The sequence below is a fragment of the Podarcis tiliguerta genome (genome assembly GCF_965153285.1).
Source record: "Podarcis tiliguerta genome assembly, chromosome: 1".
Lineage (NCBI taxonomy): Eukaryota > Metazoa > Chordata > Lepidosauria > Squamata > Lacertidae > Podarcis > Podarcis tiliguerta.
Genome location: NC_139534.1, coordinates 122,502,211 through 122,529,368, shown reverse-complemented (window position 1 = coordinate 122,529,368; position 27,158 = coordinate 122,502,211). Strand labels below are relative to the sequence as shown.

At 46.0% G+C, this 27,158-nt stretch overlaps 1 protein-coding gene across 10 annotated transcripts in view; it reads right to left on the bottom strand.

Moving 5' to 3' along the window:
- The window catches only part of INF2 (inverted formin 2), a 71,302-nt gene extending 49,739 nt beyond the window's left edge, over positions 1 to 21,563 (bottom strand). For 9 of the 10 annotated variants that reach the window (XR_014509631.1, XM_083433809.1, XM_083433811.1 and 6 more), the window contains exon 1: positions 20,954 to 21,434. The gene's annotated coding sequence lies outside the window, so the exon portion shown is untranslated. Of the gene's footprint in view, positions 1 to 20,953 lie in introns of all 10 variants that reach the window. The other variant, XM_083433812.1, reaches the window with a different exon arrangement.
- Positions 21,564 to 27,158: the final 5,595 nt, after the last annotated feature.

Here is a 27,158-nt window from a genome sequence, read left to right as displayed (position 1 = left end):
TGCTGCGCAGCGAAAGCAGCTGTTCTGGCTTCTGGGATAGCTGCGCAGCCTGCATTCGCTCCATAAGATGCACACACATTTCCCCTTACTTTTTAGGAGGGAAAAAGTGAGTCTTATAGAGCAAAAAATACGGTAATAACAAGAACAATGGAAAGCAGACAGACAGAGATGCAGGCAGAATAAAAAGGCTGGAATGGATCTGGAATGGACCTGCAGCTTCTGTCTGCATCCCTCTGTCTGGGAGTGGAAGTGGGGTGACTGGCTCCAGCGGTGGCAGTAAGGGAGAAGTGACCCCTCCATCACAGACCGAAGCTGCAGATCCATTCCAGCCTTTTTCTTCTGCCTTATGGCACCATCTCTGTCTGAGCTCCACTTACCACATTCATGGACAGATCTATGGGGTTGGGGGGGGGCTTCTCGGTAGTGGTGCCCCCCCTGTGGAACACCCACCCATCAGATGTCAAGGAAATTAAACAAATATCAGACTTTAAGAAGTCATCTGAAGGCTACTCCTGAAAGTGACTCAGAAATTACAATTAATCCAGAATGCAGCAGCAAGACTGGTGATTAGGAGTGGCTGCCAGGACCATATAACACTGGTCCTAAAAGACCTATATTGGCTCCTAGTATGTTTCCGAGCACAATTCAAAGTGTTGGTACGGACCTTTAAAGCCCTATACCTGAAGGAGCTTGTACACTTCCATCATTCAGCCCAGACACTGAAGTCTTCCTCCAAGGGTCTTCTGATGGTTCCCTCACTGTGAGAAGTGCGGTTACAGGGAACCAGGCAGAAGGCCTTCTCAGTAGTGGCACCCTCCCTGTGGAACGCCCTCCCATCAGATGTCAATGAGAGAAATAATTCTATAACCTTCCATAGAGATCTGAAGGCAGCCCTGTATCAGGAAACTTTAAGGTGTGATGTTCTGTTGTGTTTTTGTATATTCTGTTGAAAGCCGCCCAGAGTGGCTGGGGCAACCCAGTCAGATGGGTGGGGGTGCAGAAACATATTATTAAATGTAGTTCTGAGTAGAAAAGAGTTTGCCTGGGTCAAATCCACATCATACATTGATGGTTTACCCCAAAGAATGTATGGTTTACCCCAAAGAATCCTGGGATCTGTAGTTGTGCAGGGGGTTGGATAAGATGAACCTATGGAATCCCTTCCAACTCTACAATTCTATCGATGTTTTGGGGAAAGTCGTGCGCTTTTCAAATATACAGTATGATTGTAATGTCCATGGACGGCATAATGCTGGTTTACATCAGTGAAGAATGAGGGCCAGTGGACTTCTATCATTGCTTTGCTCTCCCCAGGGCTGAATGCTCTCCAACTGGCCTTTCCATATAGACACAGAGCTTCATCCTGACAGATGGCTGTATTCTGGGTAATGAGCCACCCTCCCCAAAAAACGTTATACATCCCAATCCACTTTCTCCAACGAAGGAAGGAGACTGGAAAGCTGTTTCTGTAATACAGGAGACATCATAATTTGTTATGGATTTCACATCTCTAACAGCGCTTTCCGTTAGGCTTATTTTCGGAGGCACAATCCATAAATCCTCATAAGAATTTGCTGCTGGGCTGCACTCTTAGAACAAATAATCATTCACTTCACAGGACACTGTCAATGGACAACAGCAAAGGATGCACAAGACAGAACGTCGATATTGCAGACTTCATTATAGGAAGAAACCCAGAGAGGTCACGGAAAACCTGCAAATTATCCTTTTATTGCCGGAGTGGCAGGAACATATGTAGCATATTACTTATACCAAAAGAGATTAGCCAGTCTAATCCAATGAAACTAGCCTGTCTTTTTCATTGATATTAATAATTGACAGTAATAATAATTTTTCATTGTAATTATCGAGAACATAGGAAGCTGCCTTATATTGATTTAGACCACTGGTCCATAAAGCTCAGTACTGTTTGCACTGACTGGTAGCACCTCTTTCCCAACCCTACCCAGTGGAGATGCCAGGGACTGATGTTCTATCACTAACCTGTGGACTACCCCCAAATGGGCCCATTTGCTCCTGGTTTTCTGGGACTTCCAGAGGAACGTAGGAAGCTGCCATTACTGCTTCCATATAGCTTAGTACGGTCTACACTGAGCAACAGCAGGTTTTCAGACAGGGATCTTTCCCAATCCTACCTGCAGATGATTGAGCCCGGGACCTTCTGCATGCAAAGCAGATGCTCTGATGCTGAACTGCAATAGAAGCTAAAATAGCATCCAGGTGAAAGCAAGCAAGGGAGAGACCTTTTCCCTACATCAGTGGAGAGGTTGGAGTGCACATCTGGGGGTAATGTCAATAGATGTTTAATAGATTATTGTATTTTAATATTCTGTTGGAAGCCGCCCAGAGTGGCTGGGGAAACATAGCTAGATGGGTGGGGTATAAATAATAAATTATTATTATTATTATTATTATTATTATTACCAAAGTGACTTCCCAGGGGTGCAAAGCTTATGTGGTCCAAAGGAAAGCAGACCAATACATTTGACACCATGCGTGTCTTGGCTGCAGGAGTTGGAAGGAGGTGTACAAGGGACACCATCCAGCCGTCTTAGGGACTCCACTATGGAAATGCGTAGGGCTTACTCCTTAGGCTTTTCTTCTCCTGAATATATCCTGCAAGGCAGCAGAAGTTTAGGACCAGAGTTTGCCTTCTCCTAGATAACTTCCCAGGTCGATGAGACCCATCTGCCCCTCACTTCCCTCTACAGCACATGCAGAAACCGCCTTCTTGGCTGTTGGACCCACTATTGGTCTCATCTGCCAGAGCTTGTCTTCGCATGCAGGGAAAGTCCCTAACTCACTGAGGTTTCGAGTCCGATCAGCTACTCTCACCTGGTTTAGCTGGCCAGTCGCAGCTGTTCCCGGGGTGTGGCCGCTGTCGCATGCAGACAGCTTCTAGGAGCCACAGGTGAGAGCTGAGTGCAGGGTGGGGACCAAAGATGGAGAAACTGCTCCAGAAGCAGCACAATGTGTCCCCCATCAGAGGTACTAACAACCTTTGAAACCAGTGCATAGCCTGGGAGTCATTTTGGACTCACAGCTGTCCATGGAGGCGCAGGTCAGTTCTGTGTCCAGGGCAGCTGTCTACCAGCTCCATCTGGTACACAGGCTGAGACCCTACCTGCCCGCTGACTGTCTCGCCAGAGTGGTGCATGCCCTAGTTATATCCTGCTTGGACTACTGCAATGCGCTCTACCTGGGGCTACCTTTGAAGGTGACCTGGAAATTACAACTAATCCAGAATGCGACAGCTAAACTGGTGACTGGGAGTGGCTGCCGAGACCACATAACACCGGTCTTGAAAGACCAACATTGGCTCCCAGTACATTTCCAAGCACAATTCAAAGTGCTGGTGCTGACCTTTAAAGCCCTAAACAGCCTCGGCCCAGTATGCCTGAAGGAGCGTCTCTACCCCCATTGTTAAGTCTGGACACTGAGGTCCAGCCCTGAGAGCCTTCTAGCGGTTCCCTCACCGCGAGAGGTGAGGTCACAGGGAACCAGGCAGAAGGCCTTCTCGGCAGTGGCGCCTGCCCTGTGGAACACCCTCCCATCAAGGCAATAAGCAACTATCTTATTTTTAAAAGACATCTGAAGGTAGTCCTCTTTAGGGAAGCTTTTAATGTTTAATGCTGTATTGTGTTTTTAATATTTTGTTGGAAACCACCCAGAGTGGCTGGGGAAACCCAGCCAGATGGGTGGGGTATAAAAAAATTACTACTACTACTACTACTACTACTAGTAGTAGTAGTAGAAAGAAACGTGCTTAGCATTCCTTAGAGCAGAGATGGTTACCTATGGCAGGCAGGCCGCATGTGAGTTAATTTGCGGCCCCCGAAATCAAATTTCTCATCTTTAATTTCTTGACTCCTCCTGAGGCTCCTCTAATGTGATGCCATGATGCCGAAAGGTTTTTGTGACACCCCTCCCAAGACCCCCCCAATGACTTTTTCTTTTGGGGTAAAAGAAAGAGAGAGAATGGAAGAAGATTGGAAGAAATTTAAAGACTACTTACAGAAACATTGTAAAATTAATGAATGTTAGAATGATGCTGGATTGAAGTTAAGTGGGATTTTTTAGCAGCAATGTTAAGGAATATGTAAAAATGGATTGCTAACAGGTGATAATTTAAAGCTATAATATGTTAAGATAAACGATTAAGATAAAACTAAAGAGGGAAAGGATTTGCTGAATTAACCAATTGAACTGGAATGCAAGAAGGGGAGGTGAGAGGAGGTCAGGGAAACAAGTAAATGAAAGATATGATATGGAAAGATTGATTTGCTTTTAACTGTTTCTATTTTGTATCTTCTTTCTCTTTTTACTCCTTTTAATTTTTAATTTTTCTTCTTATTTTTCTAATTTTTGTAATATATTGAAAACTTTAATAAATATCTTTTTTTTTTTTAAAAAAAGGAGAAAATAAGAAATTGGCCAGGCCCACTTTTACACTTTGAACAGGATTGTTTTACACACAGCCCTGCAGGGATGCTCACAGGCCAGTGCGGCCCTCAAGCTCAAAAAAATTAGTCACCCCTGGCTTAGAAACTGCTGCATCACAGGGGAAGGGTTAGAGAAGAATTGGGCATTGGGGGATGAAGCTTGGGAGTGACAATGTCAGTTCAGCCTTTATGGATGAGCAGCAAGATTTCCCCCAGGGTGTCTGTACTAAGGAAGTAGCTGTGAGCCTGAGAGCGACTACCAAGGGAAGGAGAAAAAGCAGTGTCTGAGTTCAATGGGGATTTGGGTACATCGCTCTTGGGTTCAGAATCAGGAGCGTGGCCACAGCTGATATATTATTTACACAGCCTGCCTTGCAGAATGCAAACTCGCTTTTCCATCTGGATGCACCAACAGATGATGCAAATGCAACGCAAGGTTGGAGGAGGTGGGAGAACATGTCCTTTCCTGGGCTGGCAATGCATGACTTAGCAGAGGGGGAATTGCCTTCCTGGAGAGATAAGCAGGAAGCAGCCCGCAAGATGACTTCCGCCAGCACAAAGCAAAGGTCCACAGAGAACGAAAGAGCCCCGTTTCACTTGCTAAAAATAATTCGCCGTAACTGACAGCAACCTGGTTGTTTCCCACTATCGCGGCAAACAGACACAGCTGAGTCAACTTAATATGTGTGCTGTCTCATAATGTGCCGTCTCCAGGGGTTTGCCCACACCAGAGAGGGAAGGCATGCAGATTAAAAGACAGGCAAATATAAGCACCTATGAAATGCCCATAAAAAAACAAACACAACCAAGGCCAAAGGCCAACACCATTATTTAATCGTGTTAAAGTCACTGCATGGTGAGTTTTCTCTATTGTACTTGCATTTTCAAATTCTTGTTCAAATGGGCCATGTGGAAGAAATGGAAACAAGAAGAAATTCCAATGAAAGAAGAACGGCAGACGAAAATAATGGACTATGCAGAATTGGACAAAATGACAGGAAGGATTCGAAACCTGCGGGACCAGAGATTTACAGAAGATTGGAAGAAGTATATGAACTATTTGAAAAGCAATTGTAACCAACAAATTACCCTAGTAGGACTGCAAGAAGTTTTGTAAGGAGGAATATATGAAGTGCTACAAAGTATATAAAGAATAGAAATAATGGTTATGAGTTTTAAATGTAACAGGGAAAACAAGAAATACATACTAAGAGATTAGATTGGAAAATTTTCAGACAGGACTGATGGAAGTCAAAAAAATTGAATAGGATGTAAAAATATGTTTAATTACTGTTGAAAATGGTATGTTAAAAAAAACAACTAATAAAAATTTATATAAATTACAACAACAAATGGGCCATGTGGAAGGTGAGATCTACTTATCCTTTATTTATTTATTTATTTACTTCATTTGTAGCCCATCGTTTTAACCAAGGAGCTCAAGGCCGTACACCTAGTTCCCCTTTTCCCCATTTTATCCTGAAAAGAACCCTGGAAGTCAGGTTAGGCTGAGAGGCAGTGACTGGCCCAAAGTCACCCAGTGAACATTGTGGCTGAGTGGGGATTTGAACCCTGGTCTCCTGGGTCCTAGTCTGACACTCTAATCATTACACCACACTGGACGCTCCAATGAGCAGAAATACCAAAGCTATATCTACATGCAGGTGCATTTCCACCTCTGAAATAAAGGACCGGCACCTCAAAACAATGCCAGGTTATGGGTGGTCAGATCTGGCACCCATCTCCGAGTCCGTATTTAAGAGGAGTATGAAGGGAACTGCTATCCAGCTATAATCTTGGCATTGTAAAATAAAGCTAAAAACCTGTTTGTTTGAATTGGACAAGAGTTTTGAATATCGCCACCAAGCATTGCCCACTCAAGCCGCTGTCTATCTTTGCAACCGCAGCAGCTGTAGTAGAAACTTGTGGTTTTCTCAACGACAGGGCACCTGTGGCTTTCAGCACCCACCAGTCTCAGCCAACATTGCAAATGGTCAGGGATGAAAGAAGTTGTGGTTCAACAGGCATATACCTCCACATGTGGTGGGAATGTCCTAAAATCCAACTCTTCTGGACATCAATCATACAAGAAATATGCAAAATAACTAAGCAAGTATTAGAAGTCACCCCAGAACTGGCCCTACTAAACATCTTCCAAGACAATGATGCCCACTCACAACACAAAGAGCTCATAACCCACCTACTCTCAGGAGCTAGAAACATCACAGCCAGACACTGGAGAGATCTGTCAGGAGTAAGCATGGACCAATGGTATCAAATAGTATGGGAAACAGCCTTATTAGAAAAACTAACCAACAACTGAAACTGACACAGGGACAAATAAAAGAAGATGGTTCTTCTTAGTATGGTTCCCCTTTATCACATACACAGCCCAACAAGACAACAAGAAGAACCCGCCAACAGCATTCAAATCAATCTGGCTAACCTGAACCAAACACACACACACCACTCTCACACAAAAACAAGTTTCACTACAGCTAATCAAAGACAACCAACCACACCCTAGGCCACCCCCAACCTCTCTCACCACCAAATAAATAACACTAGCGAATAGTAAAGAGAAACCACACAAGTTACGCTGACACAAAACCCCACACATACACTAAGTAGAAGAATAGAAGCATTGCCACCCCACCCCACCCCACTCACCATTGCCTGCTCCTCTTTCCCCCTTTTCTTCCTAACCTAAACACACACACACTGTACTGCAGAGAATTCTATTTGGATTTCATTTATTACTAAGGCTTCCAGTGTGTAAATCAGTTTTACTTGTACAAATGAATAAAGTATGTCAAAGTGGAAAACAACAACAACAACAACAACAACAACAACAGGAAGACAGTGGGTTCCTCATCCTGCTTTAAAGCAGAGGCTGGGGACCTTTTTCAGCCTGAGGGGCACATTCCATTCTGTGCAGCCCTTTAAGTGTCATACACCAGCAATGGGCAAGGTGTGAGGCAAAAGCACTAAGTTTTACCTTTCTGCAGTAAGCTAATTCAGCCCCTACCTTCCACCCAGACAAGCAAGAGGCATTCTCAGAGCTTAAGGACAGAGTGGCATGAGGTGGCATTTGCCATAGCTCTTTACATCTCTCAATGGACCATATAAGTGGCAAAGCAATCCTTGGCGGGGGGGGGGGGGAGTACATGAGTTGTAAGATGTATTTATCAGCCAGTCTTCTCCAACCTAGTGCCTTCCAGTGAGCCAGTGTGGTGTAGTGGTTAAGAGTGGTAGTCTCGTAATCTGTTTAACTGGGTTCGATTCCCCGCTCCTCCACCTGCAGCTGCTGGGTGACCCTGGGCCAGTCACACTTCTCTGAAGTTTCTCAGCCCCACTCACCTCACAGAGTGTTTGTTGTGGGGGAGGAAGGGAAAGGAGAATGTTAGCAGCTTTGAGATTCCCTAGGGTAGTGATAAAGCGGGATATTCTTCTTCTTCTTCTTCCAGTACAAGTGAGATCATTGACACAAATGGCGACAACATTCATGAAACATATTGCTGCTGTTCAGGTGGTCTTGAACAAGAGGAAGGGGTCAACTCTCACACCGTTGACTACCAAGGGGTCTGGCCTGACAACATATTTGCAGAACCTTGCATGGCATCCTAAGCCCCACACAAACTCGGCAGGGTGTGTGGGTGTGTGTTTGACCCTTAATTCACAATGCACCTGAGATGATGTGTCAGGCAAATTTGTTTTCAGAACCGCATAACTGCAAACACAGGCGACACCTCTACACAAAATATGGGTTACTTTTGGTGTAGTTTTCTTTTTTCTTCCAATATAGAGTGCATGCAACTCCAGATACTCTTTTGGAGGGCAGAGGGGTTGCATTCAGCTCTTGGAGACTTTGGCAGTCAAGAAACCTTTTCAATATGTCGCGGAAGCTGTTTGGCAAGCGTAGGCGCAGTGCTGATCTCATCTCGGAGGCAAGCCACCAACCAAGAACCTTCCCTGACTTTCATTCCCCCACCCCACCCCCAGAAGAAAAAGGACAAGGCTGCCAATTTGCAGCGCAGGCTCGTTAAACCATGTTTCCAATTACACTCCACGGCAATCACTCTTGCGCTTGCATATGCTAGGATGACTCAACAGTGGGCGAGCAGACATATGCCCATGCGCGCTCAGAAACACCCTTTTTTATTCCCATTTCTACAGCCACTTCCCATCGAATCGGCTACCCGTCTACAGACACTGGCATCTGGAAACCATTACAGAGAAAGCCTGCGACGCGCATGCCATTTCTTTTACGGCTTTGAGCGCTTTGTCAATGGGATAAAAATTACCCAAATCCTGCTGGGCCCTCCTGGTGCAACAACAACAACAACAACTTGAAATTGCTGCTTGTCATTTTTGCATTCCTGCAGCATCGTCACCTAAACGAGAATGGGGAAAAGGGTGCCAAACAGCCACACCCAACTCACAGCAGCACCGCTGGGGGGAAAGCCAGCTTAATGAACTTTAAAAAGAGGGGGAAATAAGGATGCTAAATTTGGGAGAAGGCTCAACTTTGACCTAGCTTTCTTTTTCTGAGCCAATCTTCTGTATACTTTCCTGCCCCCCGGGCGCTGCAATTGCGTAAGAGCCTCCAAACAATTCAGAAGATGTTTGCAATTCCACCGCTCTCTCGTGCACTCTGGCAGGCAGCGAAGCCAAAAGGTTCTAAAATCCTTAAAAATTATGAAACCAGCAAATGTCTGCTGCCCCTAGAGCGCCGCATGGCTGTTGGATGCTTCATGTCTGCACTTAAAAATGTACTGCGTGAACTTAGTAAACATGCGATGGGCTGCAACTCCCTGTGGAATGTACTGAGACAGGGGTAAAACCAGGTCATATGAGAAACAGATTTTTATCTGTTCCAATGCATAGGGAACTCCTTTGACCCAGTATGGCAGCAGAAGGGAACTTTAGGGTTGGAGACTGAATGTGGCCCTCCGGGCCTCTCCATGTGGCCCTCAGAAGTCTCCCCAGACCACAACAATGTGGTCCTGTTCCACACCCAAAGTGGTTTTGCGTGGCTGGAAAGGGTCATTGAATCCTGACAGTGCCTCTTGGCTAGAGAGGCGAGTGTTGCAACACAGGTCTCTCCCTGACCCTCAAGTCATGACCAGCTCCTCGCATTGTGTGTGCAAGGTATCCGGGAGTAGGGACGGCAGAATCTGTCCATTTCAGCATCTCTCCATTTCCCATTTCTCCAGTTCTCCACATGTGCACTCCAGTTTGTGATTATTATTATTTACAGTGTCCTTGTGAAAATTCATCAGCACCATGGTGTGAATTTCTCCTAATGTACACATACAGTCATACCTCAGGTTACAGATGCTTCAGGTTCTGTTTTTTCGGGTTATGGACCCGCCGAAACCCGGAAGCACCGGAATGGGTTACTTCTGGGTTTGGGGGGTTGCGCATGTGCGATAAATTGCGCTTTGCACATGCGCAGAAGCACTAAATCTGAACCCGCGTGTGCGCAGACGTGCCGCTGCGGGTTGCGAACTCTGCAGGTTGCGAACTTGCATCCTGCACTGATCACGTTCACAACCCGAGCATCCACTGTATTTGATTGCTGGTTCCCCTGTGAGTTAAACCGCTGAGCCTAGGACTTGCTGATCAGAAGGTCGGCGGTTTGAATCCCCGCGACAGGGTGAGCTCCCGTTGCTCGCTCCCTGCTCCTGCCAACCTAGTAGTTCAAAAGCACGTCAAAGTGCAAGTAGATAAATAGGTACCGCTCCAGCGGGAAGGTAAACGGCATTTCCGTGCGCTGCTCTGGTTCGCCAGAAGTGGGTTAGTCATGCTGGCCACATGACCCGGAAGCTGTACTCTGGCTCCCTCGGCCAATAAAGCAAGCTGAGCACCGCAACCCCAGAGTCGGTCACGACTGGACCTAATGGTCAGGGGTTCCTTTACCTTTACCCTAATATAATAAACTTTTGCATGTTTTATGCATGAATATATACAGTTATATGCACACACTTTACTCTAGTATATGCATTTTTTTACTTTGCACACATTTCTTTATCAGAGAACTGCATTTACAGGCAACCCTACCAAATCTGCACTTTCTGAAAAAGCATATGAGCAAAGTTTGAAGGATTCTGTTTCAGCAAACAGCAGTTCCCTCTGGTTGCCACCCAGAGCTTCAGTACTGTATATTTAAAGAAATATTCCTGCAGAGCCTCACCCACCTGGAAAGCCAGTGTATTTCTCAGAGGTTTCCATGCCTAAGGCACCCCTCGCAGATTTCACTGCCCTACCATTTTCGAGGCCAAGATCTGAACTGTCAAGAGTCGGCCCCTCATATCTAGACAAGTTCACCAAGCAGATGGTGCAACAATTTCATAATGCATGTTAAACTAGGATTTATGAGCCCCTGAAAGAGGGGAAGGTTGCAACCCCTCCAAGGTCAGCTTAATTGTCTTTCTGACAACCATGTTTACTTATGGTGCCCTGAGTCACTGAACTGATTCTGCAAAGCTTGATCCCCACACAGGTTCATCTGGGAGTCAGTTCCATTGAGTTCAGTAGAACTTCCAAGTTAAACAGAAGCTTAGTTTTCTTTTGGGGTGGGTTAAGGGTGTTTGGAAGTGTCTGGAAGTGAGAGCTGGACCATAAAGAAGGCTGATTGCCAAAGAATTGATGCTTTTGAATTAAGGTGCTGGGGGAGACTCTTGAGAGTCCCATGGACTGCAAGAAGATCAAACCTATCCATTCTGAAGGAAGTCAGCCCTGAGTGCTCACCGGAAGGACAGATCCTGAAGCTGAGGCTCCAATACTTTGGCCACCTCAAGAGAAGAGAAGACTCCCTGGAAAAGACCCTGATGTTGGGAAAGATGGAAGGCAAAAGGAGAAGGGGACGACAGAGGACGAGATGGTTGGACAGTGTTCTCGAAGCTACCAGCATGAGTTTGACCAAACTGCGGGAGGCAGTGGAAGACAGGAGTGCCTGGCGTGCTCTGGTCCTTGGGGTCACGAAGAGTTGGACACGATTGAACGACTAAACAACAACAACAAAGGGTGTCTGGATGACTCCATGGTGAAAGAACATGGAGCAAGCCCTGTTCCATACCCACAGCCTCTACGTGTTTTGGGGAAGTATACATGTTTAGAGCCCTTTCTGATGTGCTTTGAATGCAGATGGCGGAGGCATGTCCACCGCACATTTCTGCACGGCCCCACAACCTGCCTCACAAGTTCTTCCAATATTGGGAAGGGGGGAGGTTGCAGTGGAGGTTATCTGACCACCCCCTGCCCCAAATGTATCAATTGAAGATAAAATATGGTTTGAGCTGCAATGCGAAGCTGCTATGTTTTATCCTGCAAAGCTTTTGGAGGTATCAAAGTATGCCTTGATTTTCCTTGCCCCGATCACCTTTTTTGGGGCACTCCATTACAGATGAAAGCAAGGATGGCACAGGAGAATAAAGGTAAAGGTAAAGGGATCCCTGACCATTAGGTCCAGTCGTGACCGACTCTCATCTCGCTCTATAGGCCGAGGGAGCCAGTGTTTGTCTGCAGAGAAGCTTCCGGGTCATGTGGCCAGCATGACTAAGCCACTTCTGGTGAACCAGAGCAGCGCACGGAAACGCCATTTACCTTCCCGCTGGAGCAGTACCTATTTATCTACTTGCACTTTGACGTGCTTTCGAACTGCTAGGTTGGCAGGAGGCACAGGAGAATAGGATGCTGCAAATGTCAAACCAGGTTTTTAAAAAACCATTTATTTGAGGCCGCCTTCACCCAACATTCCTTCATTGTTACAAAAGCTATTCAACTTAAAATAGCTCTTTTATGACAGCAGGAACGGTATATTGCTCTTTTATTTGATCTAATTGGCCTTTTTAGATGGCTATGTAAATGCAGCTGTCAGACTTTTTTAAAAAAAGATTCTTGAATGCACTCATTGACTGATTGCATTTATATCTACCTTTTGCTGCAATAAGCTGAAATACATGATTCTCCCAGATCCTAGTCCAACACTCTAACCACTACACCACACTGTTTTTACAGCTCCCCATGAATGAGGAGATATTTCCATTTTTGAGCTGGAAATGCCATGGGTTGTAGCTGGGACCTTTTGTGTGCAAAGAATTTGCTCTGCCACTGTCTCAGTGACTTATAACAAAGAATCGCACAAATTGCAGAGTTGGAAGGGACCACAAGGGTCATCCAGTCTAACCCCCTGAAATGCAAGGATCTTTTGCCCCACATGGTGCTCAAACCCACAACCCTGAGATTAAGAGTCTCGTGCTCTTCCAACGACAGAGCTATCTCGGTAATGCAATTAAAGCAAATACAAAGCACACAATTATATCAAAACAATCAGAAAAAAACACAGAGAAACTAAGTGCTAAAAGTGGGAACAACACTAAAACCATCCATGGTTGCAAGAAGAAAATTAAAACAACTCAAATGCCTGGTAAAATAAAAATATATTAACTGTTCACCCAACGGGTAAGGAGAGAGGGAGCTAATGGTGGGGGGCTACTGGGTTGTTGTTTTTGTTTTTATTATGTATTTTGTGTTTTATTTTGAATTTTGTATTATTTCATATTTTATTATGTATTTATTTTGGTATTTTGTGGTTTTATTTTGTGAGTATAGGGCAGTATATAAATTCAAATAATAATAATAATAGTAGTAGTAGTAGTAGTAGTAACAACAACAACAACAACTGGGCATTACAGAGAAGGGCATTCTACAATTGTGGCACCCCTACTGACAAGGCCCTGCCTCACATCCCAGCGAAGGCAATGCGGAATACGGCCGCAAATAACCTTCATTAAAGTGGCAGAATGAGCTTTTCAAGCAGAGGTTGGGCGGCCATCTTGTCATGGATGTTTTCGCCGAGAGTCCTACACTTCAGGGGGTTCGACTGGATGACCCTCGGCACCCCTTCCACCTCTACAATTCTACCATTCTATGCGCGGGTTGTGATTCGCAGCTTCTGCGCATGACGTCATTTTGCACTTCTGCGCTTGCGGCAAAACCCAGAAGTAACCCTTTCTGGTACTTCCGGGTCACTGCGGGACGTAACCTGGAAGAACGTATCATGAAGCGGACGTAACGTGAGGTATGACTGTAATCTGTACTTCTCTGAATAAGAGAGATGAATACTCTGCCCACCCCACATCAAGGGGGCGGGGAGAGAGCATTGGCCTTGCATTCAGAAGGTTGTGAGTTCAATTCCTAGTGTCTTCAGGTAGGGCTCAAATGCTGGAAAGCCACTGTCGGTCAGTGCAGACAATACTGAGATAGATGAACTGCCTGATTCAATATCTTCCTCTGCTCCCATGATAGACTGCTCTATGGAGGGACTGCAGCTAAATTACAAAGTACTGGCGGGTTGTGGGTGTGTGTGGAAATCCCAGTCCTCAGCATCTCCATGGATGACAAGATCAGGGGGCAGAGAATGGGGAAGACCGGGGCTTTTTCCCCCAGCCGGAACTCACTGGAACTCACCTGTCAGGTGGGCACCATTGACATTACAGTGGTACCTCAGGTTAAGTACTTAATTCGTTCCGGAGGTCCGTACTTAACCTGAAACTGGTCTTAACCTGAAGCACCACTTTAGCTAATGGAGCCTCCTGCTGCCGCGCACAATTTCTGTTCTCATCCTGAAGCAAAGTTCTTAACCTGAAGCACTTTTTTTGGGTTAGCGGAGTCTGTAACCTGAAGCTTATGTAACCTGAAGTGTATGTAACCTGAGGTACCACTGTATAAGAAAGCAAGGGAGGCACTCATCATGTTGAGTTCTTTTTCTAGAAAAATAGCCCTGGGGAAGACCCTCCTGTCCCTGGGACCCCAGAGAGCCCACAACAGTCAAAGCAAACAATTCTGGGCTAGGTGTCTAAAGAGTCTGTCCGGATATGATGCAGCTTTCTGCGTTCCCCGTCAAGCTTGATTTTGAGGAACAATAGCCTCTGATTGGAGACGTCTGTGATTTCTCCTCTGTGTCACAGACGGTGAAGAACCAACAGTGCTGGCTGAGTGTCCTATGTTCCTAGGACCTGTTATTAATACAGGGCCGCCACGCTGCTCTGAAATTACATGATGGGGAAGGGCACAGTGGGGATCTGTCTTCGGACCCAACCAACTCCCCACACCCCGTGGCCTTCCTCTCTACCTGGGGAAGGCCCTGAAGCACAGCTTTAGAGCCTGCAATTTTCTTTGGCCCACATTCCTCCCACCTTAGCATTATCTCTCCTTTTCCTCCCTCTGTTATTTTCCACACTGCCTGTTTTTTTTTTGTGTGTGACTTGGGAGCACCTTGGGGGCAGGTACCTGTCTACGCCAGTGGGGTGTGTGTGTAATTTCTTTCTATTCATCAAAATGAAAACTTTGCAATGTTCATCGCATACAACTTTAGGAGGAAGATTTGACCAGTTTGTTTAACACAGTTATTATTATCATTAGGGCTTTTGCCCCCCAGCCAAAACTCGCCAAAACTCAATTCTAGCACCTCTCAGGTGGGCGCCATTGTCATTCTATGATAAGCAGGGGTGTTCATAGAGTGTTCCAGCACCTCTTTTTCTAGAAAAATAGCACTGGTTATTATAGATCTCAGGGAAGTTAAACATGGTTTGCCCTTCAGGTACACACTGCATAAACAAACATGTCCACATCTGTGAGTCCAAATGGGGAAATCGAGATATGTAGTTCTGCAGTCCAGATATCCTGCTGTATTCTGGGCTACATTCTGTTATTCACATTTCTGTTCATATACAAAATAAAGATATACCAATCTGCAGTAAATGTCTCCACGTTTCTTTCCTTTTAATGTGCAAAGTTTGGGGCGTGTGTGTAAGTTTTTCAGTCAGAGTAACTGGGCATACTTTTGTACAATGGTACTCCATGTTTCCACCTTTAAAAAACTTTCCAGTAATTCCCCCACCTTACGCAACTCTGTACTGTGTGCCATGTTCTCTGATGGGATGGCACAAACAATGCCTTTACACACTGTTCATTTCACTGCTCTTACTGGTCCCTCCCAAGTCCACCAACGGGATGTTGACAAGTCATCTCTCACTTGCCAGAGGCAACTGGGTGTGTAGCTACTTATAACTTAAGCCTTAACTGCCACCACTGCAGCTGCCACGAGAGGAAATCATGGGCAACCAGCCTCATGACTTGCATTTTCCCTTTCCTATTTATTCCCTGCCTCAGATTTTCATAGAATCATAAAGTCGGAAGGGATCTCCAGGGGTCATCTAGTCCAACCCCCTGAAATGCAGGAATCTCAACTAAACCATCCATGACAGAGGACCATCCATCCGTCCGTCACGAAAGACAATGGAGTGCGCCTCCAGTGGTGAAGTCAAGCCACTGCGTGAGGAGCACCGGAACGGCCTCCCTGGGGCGCAAACCTGGAGATCGAACCTGCAGCCTTGCACCAGGCAGCGGTTCTCAACCTGTGGTTCCCCAGATGTTGTTGGACTACAGCTCCCATCAACCCTGACCACTGGTCATGCTGGCTAGGAATGATGGGAGTTGTAGTCCAACAACATCTGGGGACCCACAGGTTGAGAAACACTGCGTCTAACCCAATGTGGCAAGGCTACCATACTGACAAACCATAATATGGGTGATGGCCCCATCATATGGAGGAGCCATTCTTGCTGGTTTTGATCTTCTATTTTACAAGCTACTTTTAGAACACAGGAAGTGCTTTTTTTTAGGAAAGCAGCCCAACCCCATTTTCCATGAGAAAGTACAAATATATATTTTAGCTTATTCGTTTCCCAGCTATATTTACAATCACCGGCCATTGAAACCCTCCAAGCAGCTGCTTCCATTCCTTCTGAATGGATGGGTGATAGAAGGGGGAGAAGCTTGCTCCTGACATCCTGTAATCTGATTGGACTATGTTGGCTTTGGAACTTAATGCGCACAGACACTTCATGTTCACATTTTGTGATCATATTGGATGGGTATATTTCTCCATTTGTCCTATTTATATCCTGCCTCTTCTCCGAGGAGATCAAGGCTGTATGCATGGTTCCCCTTCCATGACAGGTGTGTATAAAATAATGCACAATGCAGAGAAAGTCAATCAAGGGCAAACCTCATCTCCTTATACAGAACTAGAAACCGGAGCCATCCAATGAAATGGAAGCTTAGAGGATTCCTGGAATTCATAGAACGGTAGAGTTGGAAGGGTCATTGGGAATGATTGCAGGAATCTCAACACACGACCCCACAACAAATCTGAAACCAGACCAGACCCTGCTTAGCTTTGCAAATATGGTGGCAGTTTTATTGCTGCATCACTAGGAGGATTGAGAACAGATTATCAACCCCGAAACCTTCTGAGTACAAAGGCCTTTTCAGCAGTTGCACCCGCCCTGTGGAATGCCCTCACGGCAGATGTCAGTGAGTTAAATAACGGAAAAAAATTGTAGACATTTGAAGGCAGCCTTGTTTCAGGAAGCTTTTAATGTTTGATGCTGTTGGTTTTTCTATATTTTTGTTAGAAGCTACCCCATGTGGCTGGGGCAACCCAGTCAGATGGGTGGAGTATTATTATTATTAATGCTCTACCACTGAGCTACAGTCCTTCCTTATGGTCTCAGGGACCCTTTGGCCACTTACATTGATAATATTCCACTTAGGGTTGCTTCATGCCTATCTGTACATTGCCTGATATTTCTTCACTTGATGACTGGCAGATAAATAGCCAAGCTGCCCCCGTTGAAACACATGGTTTATCTTATGTAACTGTGCGGCATAAAGTAATGGACAGATAAAGTACAGTGAGATTAACTGGAAGTCAGTTTTAAATTTCTTCTCTATAAGTTTTATAATTGTGTTCAGTTTCAGGAGTATACATGATGATAACTATATTAATCTTGTAGCTTATAGTGTGGTGGTTTGTTTGATTTTTCTGTTACTTGTTTGTTTGATTGTATGTTTGTTTACTTGTACGTACGTCTGTTTTCTCATAAATGCATTTATTTTAAATTAATAAAGATATGTTTTTTAAAAAGAAACACATGGTTTATCTGTGACAATGCAAGAGAATAGGCACGCCCTCTCTATGGGGTTAGATCTGTGGTGAACCATGTGCACATCGCTAAGGGATGCTGCTGCCATCAAGGGTGGAATGTGCAGACAAAAGCCACCCACCTGTCCGGCCACTGCTGCCCCCCACTTGGCCTGCAAGCAAATGTGCGAGGCCTCGGGGAAGCAAGTCAGGGTAGTGGAGAAGGCTAGGTGTTCAACGGCACAAGGTGTGAAACTGCCCTGGGCAAGGGCCTTGCACTAGATTCTCTCTACTTTTTGTTGCCTTGCATGGTAGATTCTGGGGTCAGGCTGTGTGTTTTTAGGGGCAACTGCAGGGAGGAGGAAGGGGAGGGAAGCAGCTATCAAATTGCAGCGCAAACAACTTTGCAAAAATAAAAGCTAATCATAAAAATCTCGGGTTTATATTTCTGGCTTAAATAAAAGCTAACGGATGTAATTTGGTACATGTACTGAAGTACAGATCATATTCAGAGGAAAACAAACTGAAAGGGGATGCGAGCTTTTATTCGGGGACAAGTGTGCGAAGCAGAGAGGAGATAGATGCGTCAGCCAAAATTGGAAGGAGGAGATAACACACTTCTTAGATTTCAATTGCATCGGTCAAAAACAGAGATGGTTGGGGTGGAAAAACTTGCTGAGGCAGCTCGCAATTTCGGAGAGGGTGTACTATTAATTGCACCTGTGAAACTTCATACAAAAGTCCTATCACCATTGCGGCATTGCTCTGATATGGGGCAACAAGACGGAGCAAAGGTTTAGGATTGGGGTGCCGGTCATTGCTACCAGAGGGAAGCAGTTGGAATGACCATCTAGTTCCTAATATGCAGTGACATTACAAATTATGCAAATCAAAACACAATAGTCATCACAGCACAGCAGCGTTGGGTTTAGAGCAGGTTCAAATAAAATTAGCAGATGTTTTACAACTCCGTGATAGATCATATGATCTGTTTGTACAAAGTCCTGTGTTTAATCCTAGACACCTCTATTCTCTCTCTCTGGTCAGGGATGATGGGAATTGTAGTCCAAAAACAGCTGGAGATTCAAGTTTGGAAAACTAAACTCTGGGCTAGATTGACCAATGGTCTGGCTCAATCTATGCCAGCCTCAACTCAGTTTTATTATGCAGATTCAACGAAACTGTGAAGGATAAGCCAATCAGCTATCTTAAAAGAACCTCCATATTGAGGGGCAGGGGATACCTCCAAATATCAGTTGCTTGGGGAGGGCTGATACCTCCATGCTCTGTGAGCTTCTCTGGTTAGCTGGAAACAGGATGGAGGTCTCAATGAACTCATCTTCTGACCCAGAAAGGCTCCTCTTATGTTCTTATCCCTACAAAGCTTGCTGGATTGTGGATACTCTTAAGTCATTGTCTCTAAGGCACAACGGAGTAACATGACTGTTACTGTCCCATGACAGCCCCACACAGAATGTTCTTCCTCTGTTTGTTCAGCTTGCAAAAATCAGTGTTTCCTCTCCTTTTAACTGATACTGTTATCCTCCACTCTATAAATATGAGGCAATGCCACTGCCTGTTTAACTACAACTGCTTGTGTCAGGGACACAGGTGGCGCTGTGGGTTAAACCACAGAGCCTAGGACTTGCCAATCAGAAGGTCGGCGGTTCGAATCCCCATGACGGAGTGAGCTCCCATTGCTCGGTCCCTGCTCCTGCCAACCTAGCAGTTCGAAAGCACACCAGTGCAAGTAGATAAATAGGTACCGCTCCGGCGGGAAGGTAAACGGCATTTCCGTGCGCTGCTCTGGTTCGCCAGAAGCGGCTTAGTCATGCTGGCCACATGACCTTGAAGCCAATAAAGCGAGATGAGCGCCGCAACCCCAGAGTCGCTCACGACTGGACCTAATGGTCAGGGGTCCCCTTTACCCCCTTTACCTTATGCTTGTTTCAGTTGCACTGTGATTTATTTTAAAAACAACAACTGTTAGCTGCCTTGCAAATCAGTCCCAATGAAGGGGAGAGATATCCATGTTTTTAAATAAATAAATAGCTCCGAGTCACAGCTGCAATTTCTGCCCATGTGATTTGGGGCAGACCACGGAGTTACTTACCTGACACACTAGCAACCCATCCTTCCAACGACGCATCATGTGTACCCAGCCACACATTTTGCCCTGACCAGGTGGGCAGAAGTTGCAGGTGTTATTAGGAGTAGTCTGGGAGCAATCAGAGGGCAGTGAGTGGTAAACCACACCTCTCCCAATAGCATAGAGCAAGGCCTCAGCCTAAGCGTTTTTTCATGCAGCTGTTTCAAAGATAAAGTTATTCAGAGATATATTTGCATAACCTGCCCTAAAGCGAAGGTGGGAAAGGATTTGAAGGCTGTAATTCTGAGAGGGAGTAGCCACGCTGAAGTGAGTGATACTTTCAAGTAAATACACATACATTAAGTTTATGCTTGTGGGATAAAGTACATATTCATTGGAACCATACGCATGAGATTATAGCCTTGAAGGCAAATGAATGGACACTAACTAAGCAAATATCCTCTACAGGTTGCCTACTGATCGTCACTTAACCAACAGAACGCCCATGAATGAGAAGACGAAAAATGTGCCACCTCTCTCTCACTCTTGGCACTTCTAGGCTGTCACAAATTTTGGGTGGGAATCAATCCCATGCCAGCAAATTCCTGTTGCACAATGAAAGCTGATTCAGAGGTCTAGCATGTCAAACCTGATTCCACAAAAAGATAAGAGTTTTGGGGCTAAGGGAAATGACAAGGAGACACACTGCAAAGTAAGGGACAACATGTTGCTTGACACGACACCATCTAACTTGCTCGCATAGGAATCAGAATGAATGCTCAATAAAGAGGACGTCTCTACACAAACACACAAGTGAATATATCAAGGGCAATTGTGCAGCCCTCAAGATGCTGTCAGAATGCAGTTCCCATCATCCCTAGTCAGCACAGCCAATGGGTCATGGATGATGGGAGTTGTAGTTCTACAGCACCTGGAGGACGGCCACAGATTTCCCCATGCACAACTAAATCCAAGTCAAGGGAACTCCAGTTGGCAACAACCCTACAATTGCCCAAGTGATGGAGTTGCTCTGGCTGACAAGAGTTGGCGGCTGGGAAAACCAGCCCTTCCATGATCGCTCAGAACTAGGAGTGAGTTAAAGAAGTCGCGGCAAAGGGAAGGAGGCACAGCTGGTCGAGTGAGTTCTAGTTCAGGGGAGCTTATTCCGCAAATAAATCTGTTACAAAGAGTACTGAAGAGAGGAACAACAACAACGAGAAGAATTAAGACACTGTGAATTTCCTGCGAGGCAAAAGGAAAAAAAAAGGCTCCTTGGATCTATTCTCTATCATTATTTAATAATTTGCAAATTGCTATATAGTCGATAAACACAACCATCGTAAGTCCAGCATTCCTCCCACCCAAAGGCTCCCTTTTCAACCCCTGGGAAACCGAGAGGGATCTTACCCGGGTGGAGAGAGCACCGCTCCCCTCCTTAGTTTCTCCTTCCTCCGCTTCTTACTTCTTCGATCCAGCCGGGGATGGCAGCCACATCCTTCGCCGCCGGCTCCTCCTCGACTCCTTCGCGGACCGAGAGCGAAAAGCTCAGGGGGGAATAACAAGCCGAGGGCGGGGGAAACAGGGATTCAGCGGATCCTCCCGCAGACAGGCTTCCAGGATGGACGAAATCAAGACGCTGCTGCTGCCGCCAGCCAGCCAGTCAAGCTCCGCTGCGTCTCCACCCTGCAAGAAACTCGCTGGGAGCCGGAGAGCCCTGCCCGCGCTCCCACGTGGAAGGCGCGGGGGAAGAGGAGGGCTGGGCGCCCGGCGGCAGCGCCCGCAAGGCGGGGCCTGGAGCTGCCTGGCAGCCGGTTACGAGGCAGGCAGGCAGGCAGGCTCGGCGGCTGCACCGGAGGTAACTTGTCCTGCCTGCTACAGAGAAGGGAAAGGCGCGTTCCGGAGGCGGCTCCGGAGAAGGAAGGTCTTTCCTGGATTCCTACGCAGGGAGGGCGCAGAGGGTCGCTTCACACGTGGCGACTGACACGCGGGTTGCTCTTGAAAGGAACGCCTCCCCTCGGAAGTAGATTGATTTTTTTGCCAAGCGGCCCGAATGTCACCTTTTTTCTTCCCACCCCGCACAACACGCCCCGTTCTTTTTAGTTATGGGGAAATCGCTGGCGCGGACATGTTCCCACGGCTCGACCCGTGTTGGGATGGGAGGAGACTTCATTTGCCTGCAGCTCAAGGGTTTAGGTAGTCGGAAGTCAGTGGAGCAGCGATGAAACCGCTTGCACTTTAGCAAAACTAAGCAAGGTCTGATACGGTTTGAAATTAGTTGGGGGAACCGTTTGTTGATATTCCTGCATGACCGTGGATTGGACTAGATGAACCGCGGATCCCTTCCAACTCTATAATCCTATAATTCTGTGTGATTTATTCAGCCGGATTTGAAAACAGGGCTCAGTTCCGGGATGTAGGTGTTTGTGTGCAGTATGCAGGTAAAGGTAAAAGGACCCCTGACCATTGGGTCTAATCGCGGATGACTCTGGGGTTGTGGCGCTCATCTCGCTTTACTGGCCGAGGGAGCCGGCGTACAGCTTCTGGGCCATATGGCCAGCATGACAAAACTGCTTCTGGCGAACCAGAGCAACACATGGAAACACTGTTTACCTTCCCACTGGAGTGGTACCTATTTATCTACTTGCACTTTGATGTGCTTTTGAACTGCTAGGTTGGCAGGAGCAGAGACCGAGCAACGGGAGCTCACCCCGTCGCGGGGGTTCGAACCGCCGACCTTCTGATCGGCAAGCTCTAGGCTCTGTGGTTTAGACCACAGTGCCACCCGCGTCCCTTGCAGTATACAGAGCTATGTCCAACCCCCCCCCCCCATATTGATGGGAGCAACCACGAAGCCTACCATGCTGTTGGCATCTGTCTGTATTGAGAGACAATGGGGTGCACCTCTGGGCGTGAAGTCAAACCACTGTGTGAGTGGCACCCAAGGGACTTTCCTGCAAGTCTGGGCAGTGTGTATGGAGGTCCTGGGCTGGCCAGGTGACAAGAACCTCCCCTCCGCCCCACACTTTGGCTTGGCTGATGTGGTCCAAAGGAAAGCAGAGCAATATGTTTGGCTGCAACTTGGTTTCAGGAGTTGCCAAGGGAGGTGTACAAGACACCACCAAACCATCTTAGGACCCCCATTCTAGATTTGTGTAGGGTTGACTCCTTAGCGTTTTCTTCTCCCAAAGATTAGGGTTAGGGACTCATCCACTTAATCTGCTGCTGCCTGTTTTTGACTGCAGTGAAAGTCCCTAACCCACCAAGGGTTTAAGACCCATCGGCTGTCCTCACCTGGTTCAGCCAGCCAGCCAGTCGAAGCCGTTTCCTGGGGTGTAGTCGCTGTCGCATGCTGACACTGTATTATCGCCACAACATTGTTTGATTTGGTGAGAGCACTGTTTTACTGCTTGTTTACCTGAGGGTGGTCCTTAGGACTGGAGGTTTCCATTCCAGGATTTCATTAGGATTCAGCCCTGGAAAATGTTTTTGGGCAAATGTAACCTATCCATTCTTAAGGAAATCAGCCCTGAGTGCTCACTGGAAGGACAGATCCCGAAGCTGAGGCTCCAATACTTTGGCCACCTCATGAGAAGAGAAGACTCCCTGGAAAAGACCCTGATGTTGGGAAAGATGGAGGGCACAAGGAGAAGGGGACGACAGAGGATGAGGTTGTTGAATAGTGTTCTCGAAGCTACTAACATAAGTTTGACCAGACTGCGGGAGGCAGTGAAAGACAGGAGTGCCTGGCGTGCTCTGGTCCATGGGGTCACGAAGAGTCGGATACAACTAAACAACTAAACAACAACAAGGGCCTGGGTGAGGTCTGGGATGGGAAACCTGTTGTCCTTCAAATCTTGCTGGACTCCAACTCCCATTAGCTGTCATGGCCAGAGGTCAGGGGTGATGGAGGCCATAGTCCAATAAGATCAAGAGGGTCGCAAATCTCCACCCCGGCCGAGATGCTGCGAGCATTTCTTTTTTAGCTTTTCTTTTTTTTATTAAAGATTTTATTGATTTACAAAAGTGTGTGCAATATCTCTCTCTCGTAATTCCCCCCCCCCATGCAACATTTTTACAAATCAGTTTCATTTGTTATTGTTCCCCTGAATGAGCCCAAATGGCTCTTGACCACAGAACAATGGATTGTAGGAGAAAGTCATAGAATCTTAGACTTAAAGGAGTTGCCCTTTAAAGCCCTAAACGGCCATGGCCCAGTATACCTGAAGGAGTGTCTCTACCCCCATCGTTCTGCCCGGACACTGAGGTCCAGCGCTGAGGGCCTTCTGGCGGTTCCCTCACTGCGAGAAGCCAAGTTACAGGGAACCAAGCAGAGGGCCTTCTTGGTAGTGGCGCCCGCCCTGTGGAACACCCTCCCACCAGATGTCAAAGAGAACAACAACTACCTGACGTTTAGAAGACATCTGAAGGCAGCCCTGTTTAGGGAAGTTTTTAATGTGTGACATTTTAATGTATTTTTTATCTTTGTTGGAAGCCACCCAGAGCGGCTGGGGAAACCCAGCCAGATGGGCGGGGTACAAATAATAAATTATTATTATTATTATTATTATTATTATTATTATTATTAAATAAATAAATAAATAAAATATTTGTACCCTGCCTTCCCCAGCCAGAGCTGGGCTCAGGGCAGCTAACACCAGTAAAATTACAATAAAAACATAATGGGGGGGGGGGACCAATTTAAAATACCAATTTAAAATACAAGTTAAAAATACAATTTAAAATGCAGCCTCATTTTAATAATAGATCAAAACCATAAGGGGAGGGAAACATAAGGGTCAGACTGAGTCCAAACCAAAGGCCAGGCGGAACAGCTCTGTCTTGCAGGCCCTGTGGAAAGATGTCAAGTTCCGCAGGGCCCTGGTCTCTTGTGACAGAGCATTCCACCAAGTTGGGGCCAGTACTGAAAAGGCCCTGGCCCTAGTTGAAACCAATCTAACCACCTTGCAACTTGGGACCTCCAAAATGTTGTCATTTGTGGACCTTAATGTCCTCTGTGGGGCATACCAGGAGAGGCGGTCCTGTAGGTATGTGGGTCCTGTAATAATAATAATAATAATAATAATAATAATAATAATAATAATTTATCATAGAGTCGGAAGGGGCCGAAAGGGTCATCTAGTCCAAACTTCTTCAGCTTAGGGAAAGTAAGAAAGTTCAGAGGTGCTGCATAGGAGTTTTGAACCACACATGATCAGGGAGAGGGGAGACTGAAAGCCTGTTCAGTTCCTACACAGCACAACCGCCCCACTGCCAGCGATGCCCTGTGCACCACTACAGAATAAGGCTGTCTTAGCTGAACCTACATCAGGCTCTCTGCCTTGCCTTGCCATTCTGCCTCCTATGGAACTCTCTGCCACTAGATATGTCCTTTAAAAGGGGATTGGACCAATTCGTGGTCTACAGTGGGAGAACATTTCACAATGGTACTTCTCACCTCCTTTGCGAAGTGCCTGCAGTCTACTGTCGCAGGTTTCTGCCCCCTCATTCCGCCGCATGCATAATAAACCAGGAGCCGTCTTCTAGCTTGACTTTACCATCCAAGTCACGTTATCTTCTTCCTTGTTTTCTGATTCAGAGATACGCCATTTCTCCCTGCTCCCTCTTAATTAGCCGAACGTGGCTGAACCCTCTTGGCTGACATTCTTAAAGCTGCATGCAGCTGCACCATCACACAACCCGTCCCCCGTGTCTGCAACAAAACTCCTGCCCAAAAAGAAGCACTTTTAAACTTGCTTGGCTTTGCTTTCCAGCATGTCCATGGTGGCGGTCCATGATATGTCAACAGGCCAGGCGCGTGTTTGAACGCACGTGGTTGTCAAATCCAGTTTGAGCCTAGGATGAGTCACCATTGCTTCCTTTAAATGTGGGGTACTGTGCCTTGAATGCTAATTATAGCTGCCCCCTTGGAATTCTTCTGCTGGAGGCAGCCCTGTGAATGGGGGGGGGGGGAATAAGACATAGGAAACTCAGGAAAGCTGAAGGGAGAGGGAGAATTGTGCTCTGCTGGTGATTTCCTTTAGAAGCCTCCAGCCCTGTCCTTTGTGTGGGCAGACACACACCTCCCCGTTCCTTGCTTGAGTGTTTTGTTGCTTCGTTCTTGATGCTTTTCAAGGCTCCTGCCTTCTAATCCACAATTGAAATCCGGCCAAAAAAAAGCAGTAATAAAGGGGCCGGGAACTATTCAGAGTCACCATACTCCCCGGGCGTTCTTAATAGGAACAAGCAGAAGCCTAATTTACAACAATTATCAACGCTATGGGGATCCATCTACCATTTTACCTGCACAACTTCAAGTTCCCTAAAAAAAAAAAAAAAAAAAGCATTAAACTGAACACCCGCCTCCATGACTTAGGAACCTAATGATTAAGCCTTCTTTGCAAGTAGTAAAGAAGCCGAGATATTAAAGTAGTGCTCAAAGTTTTGCAGGTTGTGGACCCCCCTTCCTTGCAGGTTTTTAATCAGAGGTTGCAAGGTCACCTGTTATGGATGCTTTAGCTGAGATTCCTACATTGCAGGGGGTTGGACTGTACAATTCTATCATTCTATGATTCTATGAAAAAATGCCTGAGCTTGCTTATTTCTTCTTCCCTCCTCATCCCCTTTTCCTTTTGTGTTGTGTCTTCTAGAAAGCAAACAAACACATCTACACAGATAAAAAGACAGGTGTAGCAGATCCTACCCCATTGGTAACAAATACTTAAAAACCCTTCAGACCGAGGATGTTTCCTAATAATATGCATTTATAGGTATACTTTACCCCACTTTATCAGTTTTAGTGTATGCAAGTGAGCACACTCCTCTGCCTGAGAACGGCATTGCAGAATTCAGAGAACTGCAGATTTAGAAGCAGGGCTGTGTTTCAGTTTGTGACATGCTTCAGAAACTGCAGATTAGGTAGGTTCATCTTTAAAAGCGAGCCAGATCAAATTTCTCCCTCATCCCTATTACAAATGTGTGCCATTTGGAAGTGAAAAAAAAGTGTTTTCTGGGTTTTAGGAGAATGTAGGCTTAGAAGTTTACATTGCCAAAATTCTCTGGCTTGGCATCTCTCCAGACACCTTGGCACTGGTTTACTCATTTTGATTTCTTTCCACAGGCTAGTTCTCACAGTAGCCTAGTTAATTTAATTGGTGGTGTATGGAAATGCGTGTGTGTGTGTGTGTATCAATTTTAACAAACAAATTATCAATCAATATAACCATTTACATTCCCCCCTTTTTTTCTCCCCCCCCCCCAGGACTTCCCTCAGCTCCCCTCTCTGGTTTCTTTGCACATATTGTTCTCTGCATATTATAAAATTGTACATATCATTGCCTCATCTATCATGTATTCAACTAATAAATTTGTGGACATTTATTCAAAACCTGCCAAGGAGTCCAAATCATTTTGTTGTCTTTTTAGATAATTTATAAAAAGTTCCCATTCTTCCTTGAAGTCACGATTGTCCTTGTCACGCAGTTTATATGTCAACTTAGCCAATTCCGCGTAGCTCATCTGTTTTTCTTGCCACTGTTCTTTCATTGGGATTTCCTCCTTCTTCCATCCTTGTGCTAACAAGAATCTTGGACTTCCGGTCTGCTGTGTATGGAAA